This window comes from Varanus komodoensis, unplaced genomic scaffold (genome assembly GCF_004798865.1).
Source record: "Varanus komodoensis strain SLA01 unplaced genomic scaffold, ASM479886v1 scaffold36, whole genome shotgun sequence".
Classification (NCBI taxonomy): Eukaryota; Metazoa; Chordata; class Lepidosauria; order Squamata; family Varanidae; genus Varanus; species Varanus komodoensis.
Genome location: NW_025335873.1, coordinates 2,078,463 through 2,090,697, shown reverse-complemented (window position 1 = coordinate 2,090,697; position 12,235 = coordinate 2,078,463). Strand labels below are relative to the sequence as shown.

Here is a 12,235-nt window from a genome sequence, read left to right as displayed (position 1 = left end):
AAGAATCAAAACAAGAGTCACGAGCAGCCACTGGTGAGTCTCAAGCTGGATATGAGAAGTCTGAACGGACGGAACCATCTGAAGGCATAATTACTGGAGGAACGCAACTGCAAACCTCAGCCCCTCACCCGGAAAGAATTATGCCACATAATCATTCAGCCTTTGGAGCAGGATAGAGAAGCCTGGTAGCTAATCAAGCCAGCTCCAAACTATTTCATCTTGGCACACGAGAACATAAAAATATGTTGGCATCCACATGCATGCAACTTAATGCTGAAGCCTGAGAAGGAGACCCAGCTTCAGCCCTACCTCAAGATTTTTTGCTGTCCGAGGCTGAGAATCCACATCCCTCCCTCCATTAACATATAGCACAACACACTGGGAAGTTCTCCTGGGAAGTCCCCGCCAAAACAGAGTGGAAGCTGGGTAAAAGCTTGACTGAGTTCCCATTCACTCCAGAGTCTTGTCCTCCTACACAAACCCCACTGAAATTTGAGGGAGGCACAGAATTACTGTGCATTCCCAGATCAGATACGAGTCTTTCAACTCTACTATACTGTTGAACTGCTAAAAAACAACTTCTGTACTCCTTCCACTTTTACCAGTACAATACAGATAAAAGCAATAAGGCTAACTCTGTCCAGAAGTTAGAGACTAGAGATAAATAAAAAAACAAGAAACCAAGGTGTGTACTTTTTAAAAAGCAAGCTTGCATGAATAACAGTGACACTTGAATTCAATTAAATGGGAAGCCCCAGAGGAAATTAAAAAAAAACAGTTGTCAAGAGAGGACTGTGTGCTTTGGTCTCACTTTCACCACTGCCAAAGCAGAAAGAACTGGAAAATCTTCCTGCTAAGTCACGTCAAGATACAGAAGTCAGTGGTAGTTCTTTCCTTCTTTAGCTTCTCACAGTAAATAGTACAAATGTGTTTACATGCTGCAGTTGTGTCATGCTGGAAAAACAGTTGACTGTACTCCTTTTCAAGCGAAAGTGATAGGAAATGAGTTGGCAGCTTCTAAAAAATAGGATTCCCACTGGCATCAGCTTTTGAGTGTAACTGCATGAAAACGTGAGGTTTTTCTGTTGGGCATTCTTCCATAGTGGTTTTGCACAGCTTGGCCTGATCCAGGGTGCCCTTTCTTATGTTCCTGCCATTCTGCATGCAGATTCCATTTCCCCACACACATCCACCACCCTGCATGGCCATTCTGCTGGATTTCAGTATCAAAAAGACACGAAACTGCGTGCCCATTCTGCTGCCTTTAAATTAAACCCATTGCCAGGAATGGGACCCCTGTCGGGATTAACTTGTCCTACTGATTCCAGTGGGTCTTCTCTTACATGGCCACACTTCGCACCCACGCAGTGTTAATCTGGAGAGGCGAGCTGCCTGCGTTCTGGAGGACCACAAGCCCATGCGGTCCCATTCCTGGCCGTAGGAGCCGAACATCTCTTGACAAATTACCAGCTTCATCCACTTCTTCAGCAGTTTACTTCAGAATCAACTCACTGACACCTTCTTGGCTACAGAACAGCTGAACATGTAAAGCACAAAGACATTCTCCAAAGCCGCCTTTCTCCAGAGAACCCTTTTCTACCTTGACTGTGAGAGAAAACCAGGCACACGGTTTATATTAAGCTGAGAGATTCAGATGCTATTTTCCAGCAGAAAGTCTTCCAAGGGGATACATTGATTTGTCCACGTCATTGCATGTTGATTCTGTTTTTGGAAAGATGTCACAACAGTGCCCATAAGGGGTTGGTGAAGCCTGTTTTGCAGGCCAATGGGGTCCGTGGTTCTGAGTGGGCTAATCTATATGCAATTATCAGCATAACGCCCACTGGCAGGGCACACGGTCCAGGACTACGTGCAGAGAGAGGGCTTGTTATTTATGACAGATACACTGCTATCAGCCTAGATGGCACCTTGGTGAATTTCACAGGAAAAACAAACACCAGACAAGTCCCTGTGCTGGCCGCATTCATGATGCATTCCAAGAACAATGAGTAATGTTGACTTTGAGCTCTGCTGCCCAGACCCAGGAGGAAACCTCTCGCAGGCCCTCAGAAAGCTACTTTCCCCTGGAAGCTTTCCTCTCCGAGTCGATGGGCTGCAGAGGGCCGTGGAGGGCTCACCAACTGATGCAATCACAGGCCGCTGGGCCCAAAGCAAGCCAAGACACCCTTCCCCTGGAAACAATCCATCTACCAATCCACATGAAATGTATCTCAAAACCAATCCGAAAGCACTCCAGTTATGCTAACTTGTTCCAGCATTCATGTGGAAGGCTCTACTACAAAAGGAAATTTTATTACTAATTTGGGTTCTACAAAAAGCACTCGCCTTTCTAAGCAAAAGATTGCTTCCTCGTTAACTCTGGCACCACTCAATTTTGCCAGGCCTACAAGTTAGTCATTTGCTTAGCCGCTTGTGGCAAGTAAGAATTCACACAAGGAAATTAGCTGGAGGAACTCCCACAAATGGGTTCTTTTCCTTTCCTTGTCAAGTTCCCCAAAGATGAGCAGGGTTTGCAAGGGCAGGCAGACAGGCAACTTCAGCAACTGACGAGCAAGACTGAAATCGACGTGCACAGAAACTGGCTGGCCCAGAAGCTTGTTTTTGGAACAAGGCTGCTGGCATCGGGGGGGGGGGAAAGAGCCACAGGCCCCGAGGGCTTGGCTCGCCTTGAACTTTGATACTGGCTCCAAACTGGCCGTTTATCCACTGGGCAAAGGCAGTATTTGCTTACTGGTCCACATAAGCACCCATCTGTAATAGAGCGCAGTACAACGTACCAATATCAATTAAACAGAAGCCTTAGCAATGGCACGCCTCCTGGTGTCAAAATTGTGGCACCGATGAATCAATCGTGCTGCATACAAAGTTGAAACATCCTTCCAGCCCTGCAGTTACAAACTTAGGAGTATGTACTTTTCCGAATGATGTGAGTAAGAATGAAAGCAGAAAAACAGGATGTGAAGGCAGGGCAGGGGAGAGCCAGATTTCAGCATGCTTCAAGGTTTGCTACCTCTCGAGAGAAATATAACCGCATCTTTAGCACTTCCATTTAAACCAATGTGTTCGACTGTGGCTGCATTGCACCCGTGGCATGCATGACCAATGATGTTTCCTGAAACTCTGCAAGAAATTCAGCTCTCATTCTGTACATTTCTCCAAGCTGACTGTTGGATGGGAAGGATATAAAAAAGAACAAACAAGATATTCTCCTTCACACTGTATCTCCCATAACAAATTTCTTCCTCTTCTTCCCAATCTTCGTTTACAAACGGCTGAGTGGCTACAGCTGCACAAACATTAACTGTGACATTTTCATTACAGTGGTATTTAAAAATTAAGAGAGGGGAATGCGCATCATCATGTCCAACTTTGCCACCTCCAAGCAGCCTGACACAATTCTAGACATGTTCACACAGAATCCAAGTCCTACAGAGTTCAAATAGAGGCTTACTTCCAGGGAAGTATGTATATAGTTGCAGACTTAAAGCAACCGCATTGCCCTGCCAGGTGCCATTGGTGGCTAAAAAGAAAAGAATTACACACATTTCCCAACCTTCCTTGCTTTGTGATCTGCAGTGAGCTCTGTTCCCCACAGGTGACCAAGCAAGCGGCTGTTTCTAAGTCTCCCTTCCAATATCAAGGGATGGAAAAGGCAAAATATAATTTGCTGCAAGCATATCTAATACAGTTCTTAAAAGGGAAAATTGTGTATACTGGCTCATGCTACCATTCCCATGATATGCACAGATGGCTTAAGGGCAGCTGTCAAGGTGTAAATAAGATCCCCATCCTGTTGCGGGGAATTGTGTTAGACAGAGCGTTTGGCCCATCTTACTGGAGAGGGAGGAATCCTATCCCGGCCTCTCCCCCACACTTCTCTCCTTGCCCACCAAAATGCCCCCCGCACCTTTCCCATTTCCAAGGCTGGGTTTCTGACCTCAGAGGGGCAGCCCACACAATTCTTCCCATGCTACCTGTGAGGAGGGGGGCGGATTCTTCACCCACAAGGCCAGTGTCCTATCTTGAACCTTGGATCTGGAAATCTGAAATAGCCTATGCCACTCAGATGCTGCCTAGGGGCTACAGAACTGCTCCCCTAATTATTAAAGACCAATACAATCTCGTTAACTTTTTAAAATGCCCAAATATCCGCAACTCCCAACTTGCCCGGAAGACAGGCGTGTTCAAAGTTTGTCACTTCCACTTGGGGAGCAATAACAGGAGAGGCCTATACCATTTATGCCTCTGTCTGGATACCATACAATGTGGGGATGCAGATGCTAGCCTCGTTGGGCTTCTGGCCTGAGCCAGCAGGGCCCTTCCTTGATCCCTTCAGTAAAATAAAGTAGGAGAAGGAAAGGAAATCACGGAAGTGTGTTAAAATGAAAAAGCACAAACACTCTTGTGGCACATTAATGCGGAGCGGAACTTAATTCTTCCAACTCTCTTCTGAATTCTCTTTTTTTGCCTCCTTCCCACTAAGAGGAAGACATCAGTTAACCCCATGTTTCTCCCCACAACTTCCCTGCAATGACCAGAGGACCAGAGCATTGCAGACATCAGTACATTAAAAAATAAAAATTTAAACACCCTTAGGGGGAAAAAGACAGCCACAGTACTACTGATGCTCAGAAGCCTATTCTTGTTCAGCTTTGTTTTAAAGACCCCAGGGAGGGCAGATTTCAGGCTTGCTGGATCTACCTTTTTAAAAACCGAGTGCCTCCACAGCCAGTTGATGCAAACGGCATATACTGTGAAGTCTTCTGAGCCCAAGAATTTGTTTTGGCTGAAAGCTCCCAAGTGAAAGGCGCTTTAAGTGCTTTCATCCAAAAATCCCCTGCTGATTACCCCAAGCTTTCCTCATTGCAGCCACACAATTCAGCGAGGCTGGGACGAGGAGTCAAGCCCTTGCCTGCATGTGATTGTTAACCAACTGAGAGCCGGAGCACCTTGCAGAAATCCTGCAAGCAACGCAGCAGACCTCGTGGTGTGTTTTGCCCGCTCCGCTCCGGCTGTAAAACAGTGTAACAAACAACAACAAAACTCAGCAGACAAAATACATAGCAGGGTTCAGAAGTATGATTAAAGAGAAAAGTTTTAACTTTTTAACTCCCACTGTTTACAACTTCTCCCCATTTGCAAATATTTACCACGCCAGGTTCTCACCCTTGTAATGAAATAGGCTCTGGAGGCAATCTTTGAGTTGCCACAAGTAACTTTTTTGTGGTGACAAACTTAACCCTGTGTCTTTTAGGAATGCCCTTTCTCTCCCTTCAAAAACAGCAACTCTAAAGGCATCTTTCCCTTACAGCTCACGGTATTTAATGCATTTGCTTTCTGTTGTGCTTGCACATCATGGTGAGAAGACTGGACTAAGCACAGCTTCCTAAAACCTTCCTTGGGTGCCCAGAGCAACGAACCCATTAACGGCGCATCACCTGCATGCAGGTTTTCCGCAGAAAGCCTTCCCCAACCTGGTGCCCTCCAGTTATTTTGCAGCATAGTTTCTCTTGTTCCTGAGCCTCAGTTATGCTGGCTGGGGCTGCCAGAAGCGCTCACCCCAAACTTCTGGAAGGCCGCCTGACCCCGTGCCTTTTGTGACGTGAGGTGGCCCTAAGCAGAGCGGGAAGGACATTCCACTCCAGCACAAAAGTCTTCTTTTACTGCAGCTACACGTGTTCTCGCCGATCTAAGAGAACAGGTCCTGGCGCCAAGCTCCTTGAGTCATCTGTGGTTTAGACTCACGTTGTGCAGGAATCCTGCAAGCACACGCACTGACCTTAAGTGAGCCTCACCAGTCCGCCATCAGGACATCTTTGCCTGCTTTGCTGTGCTCCCTTCCCGCACTGCAGCGCGCCACAGCTTTTTCAGCCCCGGGGTGACATGGGCCAGGCCACGCTGCTGGCCTCCACAACCTGCCCACACAGATGGAGGGCAGCTGGAGGTGTGTGCAGAGGGAAAGGCCATTGCCACAGATTGCCACGGGAACTGCAGCAGGACAGCAAGGAGTCCGAAAGCCACAGGGTGCTGCGTTTTCCACCTCACAGGGGCACAGTGGGTTGTCCACCCCGCTACGCGGTCTTCCCAGCCTGCCAAGATTCTAGTTTGCACCCAGCTGAGCGAGAAACCTGCCTCTCTTTGCCTCTCCGCAAAGTACACTAAAAGAGGTGCCAAAGTTAACGGATAATGCATCTCTTTCTCCGGGCCAGCTCACGCCATCCCAGCCCTTCAAATAGTTACGCTCAATTCACACAAAATTCAGAGAGGAGGAAGCCTGATTTTGGACAGCTGCTGTCACCGGGGGGCTAGTTTAGCACCCACCTATTTATTTCCCCCCAGATTGTCATTTGCTAGCCATGTTTACACAAAGAAATCACTGAGCTTGGAAATGCTGCAGAAGGCCTCAAACCATAGACCCACCCAGCCCAGTTCTGTCAACACTGACTGGCAGCTGCCGCAGTTCTCTGGGATTCTGCGCAGACCGTTTTCCAGCTCTGCTAAGAGATGATCGCAATCCAACCCGGGACCTTTCACATGCAAAGCAGGGGCTCCACCACAGAGCTACAGCCCCTTTGCAAGGGAGAGGCAACCAACCCCTCACTCTCTGGGATTCTGCTGGAGACTGAAAATCTTGAAGGGAAAACTCATGCAGCACAAGCTGTCTCCTCTACCACTGAACTCTTTGAGGTGGGAGACTCCATGCAGGAAAGATGGCCCAACAATGGACTGCACAGAAAGATGCTGTGCACTCAACATTCCACTGAGAGGGGGGTAATACTGTCCAGCCAGACATCAGCCATTCATTTTCGAGATGCACTTGGCAGCGTTTGGTATTATTTTAGTCAATAAAAGCAAGAGGAAAGGGCTTTCTGTTTGATAAGGTATGTCTCCACTTGAGGTTCAGAAGAGTCCTGCTGGATCCAACCAAGTCCATCTACGGCAGCAGCCTGCCAAGTCATTCCTGGGAGGCCTCCGATGAAGAATGTGGAGGATCTGGTCGGCTGAGAAACATGAACTAGAGGATGCTATTCTGTCCGAAGTCAGACTTTTGTTCTCCCTAACAGTACGGCAGGTATTGCTCCTGAATGCTCAGTCTCACATTCTGCTACCAGATCCTTTTAAAAGGTGATGTTGAGGATTGGCAGTGAGCTCACCTGCATGCAAAGCAGGTGCTTCAGCGCTGAGCAAAGGCCCCCGACTGACTGACCAACAAAGAATTCATCTCATTCTTTTTCAAAAGCGATCTGAGCGAAAGGCCATCCCTGCCACATGCTGGGGCACTGAATTCCCAAAGGTAATTGCACACTGTGTGAAACCGTGCATCCTTCTGTCAGCTCTGAACTTGCCACCACTCCATGCGATGAAGTGGCCTGATCTTGAGCCACATCCTGAGGGTGGCAGGTGATGCTGGCTTGCGGGCCACACATGTGCAAACACACTCGTGCCTGCACAAGCTCATGCATCCACCAGCCATGCAGATGCAGAATCTTTCCACTGTGCTCCCCATGATGAGGAGGGAGTAATATGCAGTGGATCCCAGGGGGAAAGAGCAGGGTACCCAGACAGTGCTGAAACTGGCAGGGGATGGACAGAACACCCTTGGAAAAGTAAAGGATTTGAAGGCCTTGAAGGGCCGCAAGCTGGGCACCCTGATTTAGCCCAAGTTAATGCCACCTCAGGTTGGCAGAAAATGGGAGGGGAGCTTTCTTAGCTTAGCGATCATCCAGGCATTAAACTGGAAATATTCTAGGAGCAAGTCTCAGCACCATAATGCATACAAGTCCTTAAAAACACAAGATGGTAAAGGTATCTTACTCAGCAGCATCTCCTGTCACCACCCTGCATTAGGTAAGACTTCTAACCTTAACACAGGTTACAGTTGAGAAAGCCTTAACCTGGAAGATGCTGAACTATAACACCTGATGAGTGCTGGGGTCCACCGTCTCCTTGAAGGCCACACATTCCCCTCACCTGCCTTGACCCTCCCTACCCACCTTGGCTCCGGAATCTTCCAAGAAGCAAGCAAGCATGAGGGCCAGCCAGCTAACTGAGATGGGGATGAAGGGCCATCCTGAAGTGCGGGGCTGAAATGGCCAGGCCTGAGGATTAAGACGCCATCAAACCCCTGGGGAGCCGCCTGGCCGGAGGCTGAGAGGGAGGGAGGCGGAAGACACGCAAGGTAGGCTCCTCTTCCTGTGTGAGGGGGGTAAGGTCAGCACCAGTGCAAATACTGGAGGGAGGGAAAAGGGGGCAGTGCAAATTGGGGAGTGCATGGACATGCCGGGGGGGGGGGGGGTGCTGAGACACACATCAACTCTGAGGAAAGCTGGGGGCAGCAACACAAATCCTGCAGCCAACAACTGATATTGGGAAATGTGATGACAAGGCTAATTTACTTTTGGGAGAAAAGCAAGTACCACACCAAAGGTGGGGGGGGGCTGGGGGAGAACAGATGAAGGTGAAGAGAATATCCTGCTGTTCTACTTTACGGGGTGTATCCTCTGGTGAGAAGGAGAAGGTGTTCATTCAAAGAACACAGAATGTTTTCAGCTAAAGGGGCTGAGAGTTGAAGGAATGGAGACAGTATCAAAGGAAAATAAGAGGAGGGGGCTTGCCTGCCTTGAGGTCAGGTGGGAAGACAGAGGGACCGTGGGTGTCGGTGCAAGACCCAACTGGAGGTAGGCTATGTGGATGCCACTGCAATATATAAATGGAGGTCAGCTGAGCAGGATGGTCTGTGGGAAGAGAGGGAGAGGATGCCCTATCAAGACAAAATTGGGTGGTGGGGGGACTGGCTTGGCCTGAATAGGGGGAAGGTAAGGACACATGCAAGTTGTGAGAATGGCCTGGGCGGTGGGTGGGGTCAAAGCTGAAGGGTCAGCGTGAAATGAGGGCACAGAAATGTCAATGGAAACCATGATGGGTGGGGCTGTCAGAAAGGTGAAGCGTCCGTGCTAAATCGGTACGTGGGCGCACACGCATGTGCGAGACAGATGAGAACACCCTGGCTTTCATCCGCAAGGGCCACAGGCTGTGTGAAGGGCAGGAGGGTGTGTCCGTGCCCTGCATAGGGGGGAGTCACCTGACCTGGGGCAAGGGGGCAGGGGCGGGGGGACGGGGACTCACCAGGGATGTCAGGGCATCGGCACAATCCGTGCTTGTGGGTGACTGCGGGGTAGAGAAATGAGAACCCCCATGGCGTTTGTCGGAAAGGGTCACAGGCTGCACGTGTGGGGGGGGGGCGGAGCAAGGCAAAAGAGGGTGTCTCTACGCCAAATATAGGAGGGGGCTGCCCGACGGGGCTGGGGGGGGGGCTCGCACTGGGGGGAAATGGGAGCATCCACGCAAAGCATGCGCAGGGGAGGGGGTGAGCGGAGAACGGCAGAGCCAGAAATGACCGTGGGCGGGGGGGCTGCCAACGGGGGCGGGGGGCAGTCACCTGATCGGAGGCCAGGGCTTTGCAGACGGGGCGCGGGGAAGAAACCTGAAGGGAAACCCACAGGGCAAGGGGGCTTTTCCACGCACACTCGGCATGGGGAGGGAGTCCCCGTGCCAAGCACAGGCGGGAGCTGCCTGGGGCGGGGGAAGAAGCCACTGGAAGGCTGCCGGGGGGGCAAAGCGGGCGTGCCTGCGGGGCGCGGATGGCCGACCGGGGGGCGGTTTGAGGCACGGCCGCGCGAGGCCGGGCTCTGGCACCTCGGGGGGCCCCCTCGCGCCAGGCCCAGCCCCACGGCGAGGCCCGGCCCGGCCCGGCCCGGCCCGATCTGCCTTCCCCTCCCGCGTCGGGGGAAACCAACCTGTGGGGCCAATGCTCCGTCGCCCCTTTCACCTTCACCCTCTCCTCTTCCTTCCTCCTCCTCCTCCTCCGCGCCGCCGCCTCGGCCTCCGCCGCCGCCGCCGCCACCCGCTCAGGCACAGACACCCACTTGGCCGCCACAACTGCGCATGCGGGGGACAGGCGCGCCCACGGCAGGACGGGAAACGTAGTCCCGCCGCCAGAGGGGCGGGGAAGAAGAAGCGGGGGAACGGGTGGGGGAAGGAGGAGAGGCCTGGTCTACCTGTTTAGGAAGTGGTAGAATCCTCCGGGAGTGTGCGGCAGAGCGAGAGAGAGAGAGAGAGAGAGAGAGAGAGAGAGAGAGAGAGAGAGAGAGGGCGGTACCATGTCTGGAGTGGGGGTGGTTAACGACTTATTGGGACTCGTGGGATTGGCCAGTCACTGTCTCTTGGCCTAGCCTACCTCAGTGGGTTATTGTTATAAAAATGGAAAGGACTATTTTATGAACCACTTGGAATTCTTGCAAGAGGAAGAAATGTGGGATATAAGCGCAGTCATAATAAAATGCAGGTGAAAAATTAGAGGGTTTGATTTTGATTTTGAGTCTGACCTACCTCACAGGGTGGTTGTAGGGATAAAAATGCAGAAGAGTCGGATTCTGTAAACCACCCCAGGTTCTTTGCAAGAAGGGAAGACGTGGGATAGAAATGCAATAATAGATAATGCACATGGAACAAGTAATGATGTTGTTGTTGCTGTTATGCTTATTATTAATACTAATAAGCATGCCATTTAAGCCAAAACAAGTATAACAGAAGTACAGACATTTGGGAAAAAGATTCTCAAAACCTTTACTGCTTAACCCTGCCGCCTCCTCCTTCCTCCTCTGTTTCTTCAATTGTGGCTATTCTCTTTGTTAAATCCCTTGGGACAGAGACCTGGCACACCCCCAGCTAATTCTAAGGCACCATGTGCAGAGACAGGGCCATCTTATCCTTTACTAGGATAACAATCATCATTAAGTTACTGCTTCCCAGGAGACAAATCCTTATGTGGTGTCTTGTGACCAAAAAAAAAAAAAGAATATAAATAAATCAGCATGGCTTGTTAAAAAGAATAGTGTATTCATACGAAGACTTGTAGAAAAGGGCAGTCTCAATGCCTCTTTGAGAAAGAGGAGAGAGACTGGGCATGACTGGGTTCTTCCAGGAGCAAGTGCCACGAGCATGGGCCAACCACCAAAAAGGCCCTGTTCCTGAAAGCCAGCAGAGAATCCGGGCTTCCTGTTCAGATGTTCTGCGTTGGTGTGCCTGGCCCGTTTGCTTCCGCTCGGCCTCTTTCACCAGGGGAGTGCCCAAGCCAAGCATGGACTGAAAGAGCGGCGCTTCAGCCGTGGGGCAGCCTTGTCATCGTCGTTGACCATGCCGTCATGTGTGACCCTTGGCCACTCCATGGATCATCGCTGCCCAAGCCCCTCTGTCGCATACTGCTTCCTTCAAGACCTCCATGCCATCCCCGTCTCTTTCTTTAGGGCATCCAGCCAACGGGCCCGGGGCGGCCCCCTCTCCTTTGCCCGCCGATCGCTCCCAGCAAGACTGGCATTCTGAGTGAGTCGGTGCTCCTGGCATGGCCAAAGCATGTTTGGCAGGCTTGGCTTCAAGTGATATTTTCGGTGAGCCTCACTCTAGGACTTCTTTCTTTGTGGTTCTTGCAGACCACGCGCTGCGCAATCATTGTCTCCAGCACCACAATTCCAAAGCACCCATCTTTCTTCTATCTGCCTTCTTCAGGGTCCAAGTTTCACAGGCATGCTTGGCAATTGGAAAAATTATCGTGTTGACGAATCCACATTTGGCAGAGAGGCCGATGTCTTCACTCTTCCAGATGCCATGATGGACAGTGCATTTCTTCCAAGCGTTTTGAGTCTGCTGATCTCAGGACCGGGGCCACTGCATTGGTCAAGGAACTAAATAAATACATACATACGTGAGCAGCACACTCTGAAGTCCCGCTACCGTACTCGCTAGGACCCTGCCAGACTAACAGAGATCACGAGCTCGATCTGTAACTGGTGTGCCAAAAGTGCGAGCCTGTCAGAACCGTGAATTGGCATACGCACAAGAGCCTTAAGGGGAACCTCGCACACACGCGAAACATCTGCAGTCTCGCCCTGGTCTCCACTCGTGCCTACTGCTTGGCCCTAAGTATCGACCTCCGGTCACCCGCGCTGAGATCCACAGGTGGAGAACGGGTGAATCATCCATTCCACCCCCGCCCCCTGTCTCTCCCCTTTCCCGTTCCACATACCAAATCAGTAAGTCCGTGCCTGTCTCCACACTGGGTTTTTCTCCTCTGCAAGCTACAGAACATTTCCTACCCGGGCCTTGACAGCGATCTGACGCTTTCTTTATATAGTACTGGCTAAGGCACATTTTTCTT

At 50.6% G+C, this 12,235-nt stretch overlaps 1 protein-coding gene across 11 annotated transcripts in view; it reads right to left on the bottom strand.

Moving 5' to 3' along the window:
- GAPVD1 (GTPase activating protein and VPS9 domains 1) overlaps nt 1-9,964 on the bottom strand; it is a 38,387-nt gene extending 28,423 nt beyond the window's left edge. For 10 of the 11 annotated variants that reach the window (XM_044439843.1, XM_044439845.1, XM_044439846.1 and 7 more), the window contains exon 1: nt 9,819-9,964. The gene's annotated coding sequence lies outside the window, so the exon portion shown is untranslated. The remainder of the gene's footprint in view (nt 1-9,818) is intronic. The other variant, XM_044439844.1, reaches the window with a different exon arrangement.
- Between the last annotated feature and the right edge of the window lie 2,271 nt (nt 9,965-12,235).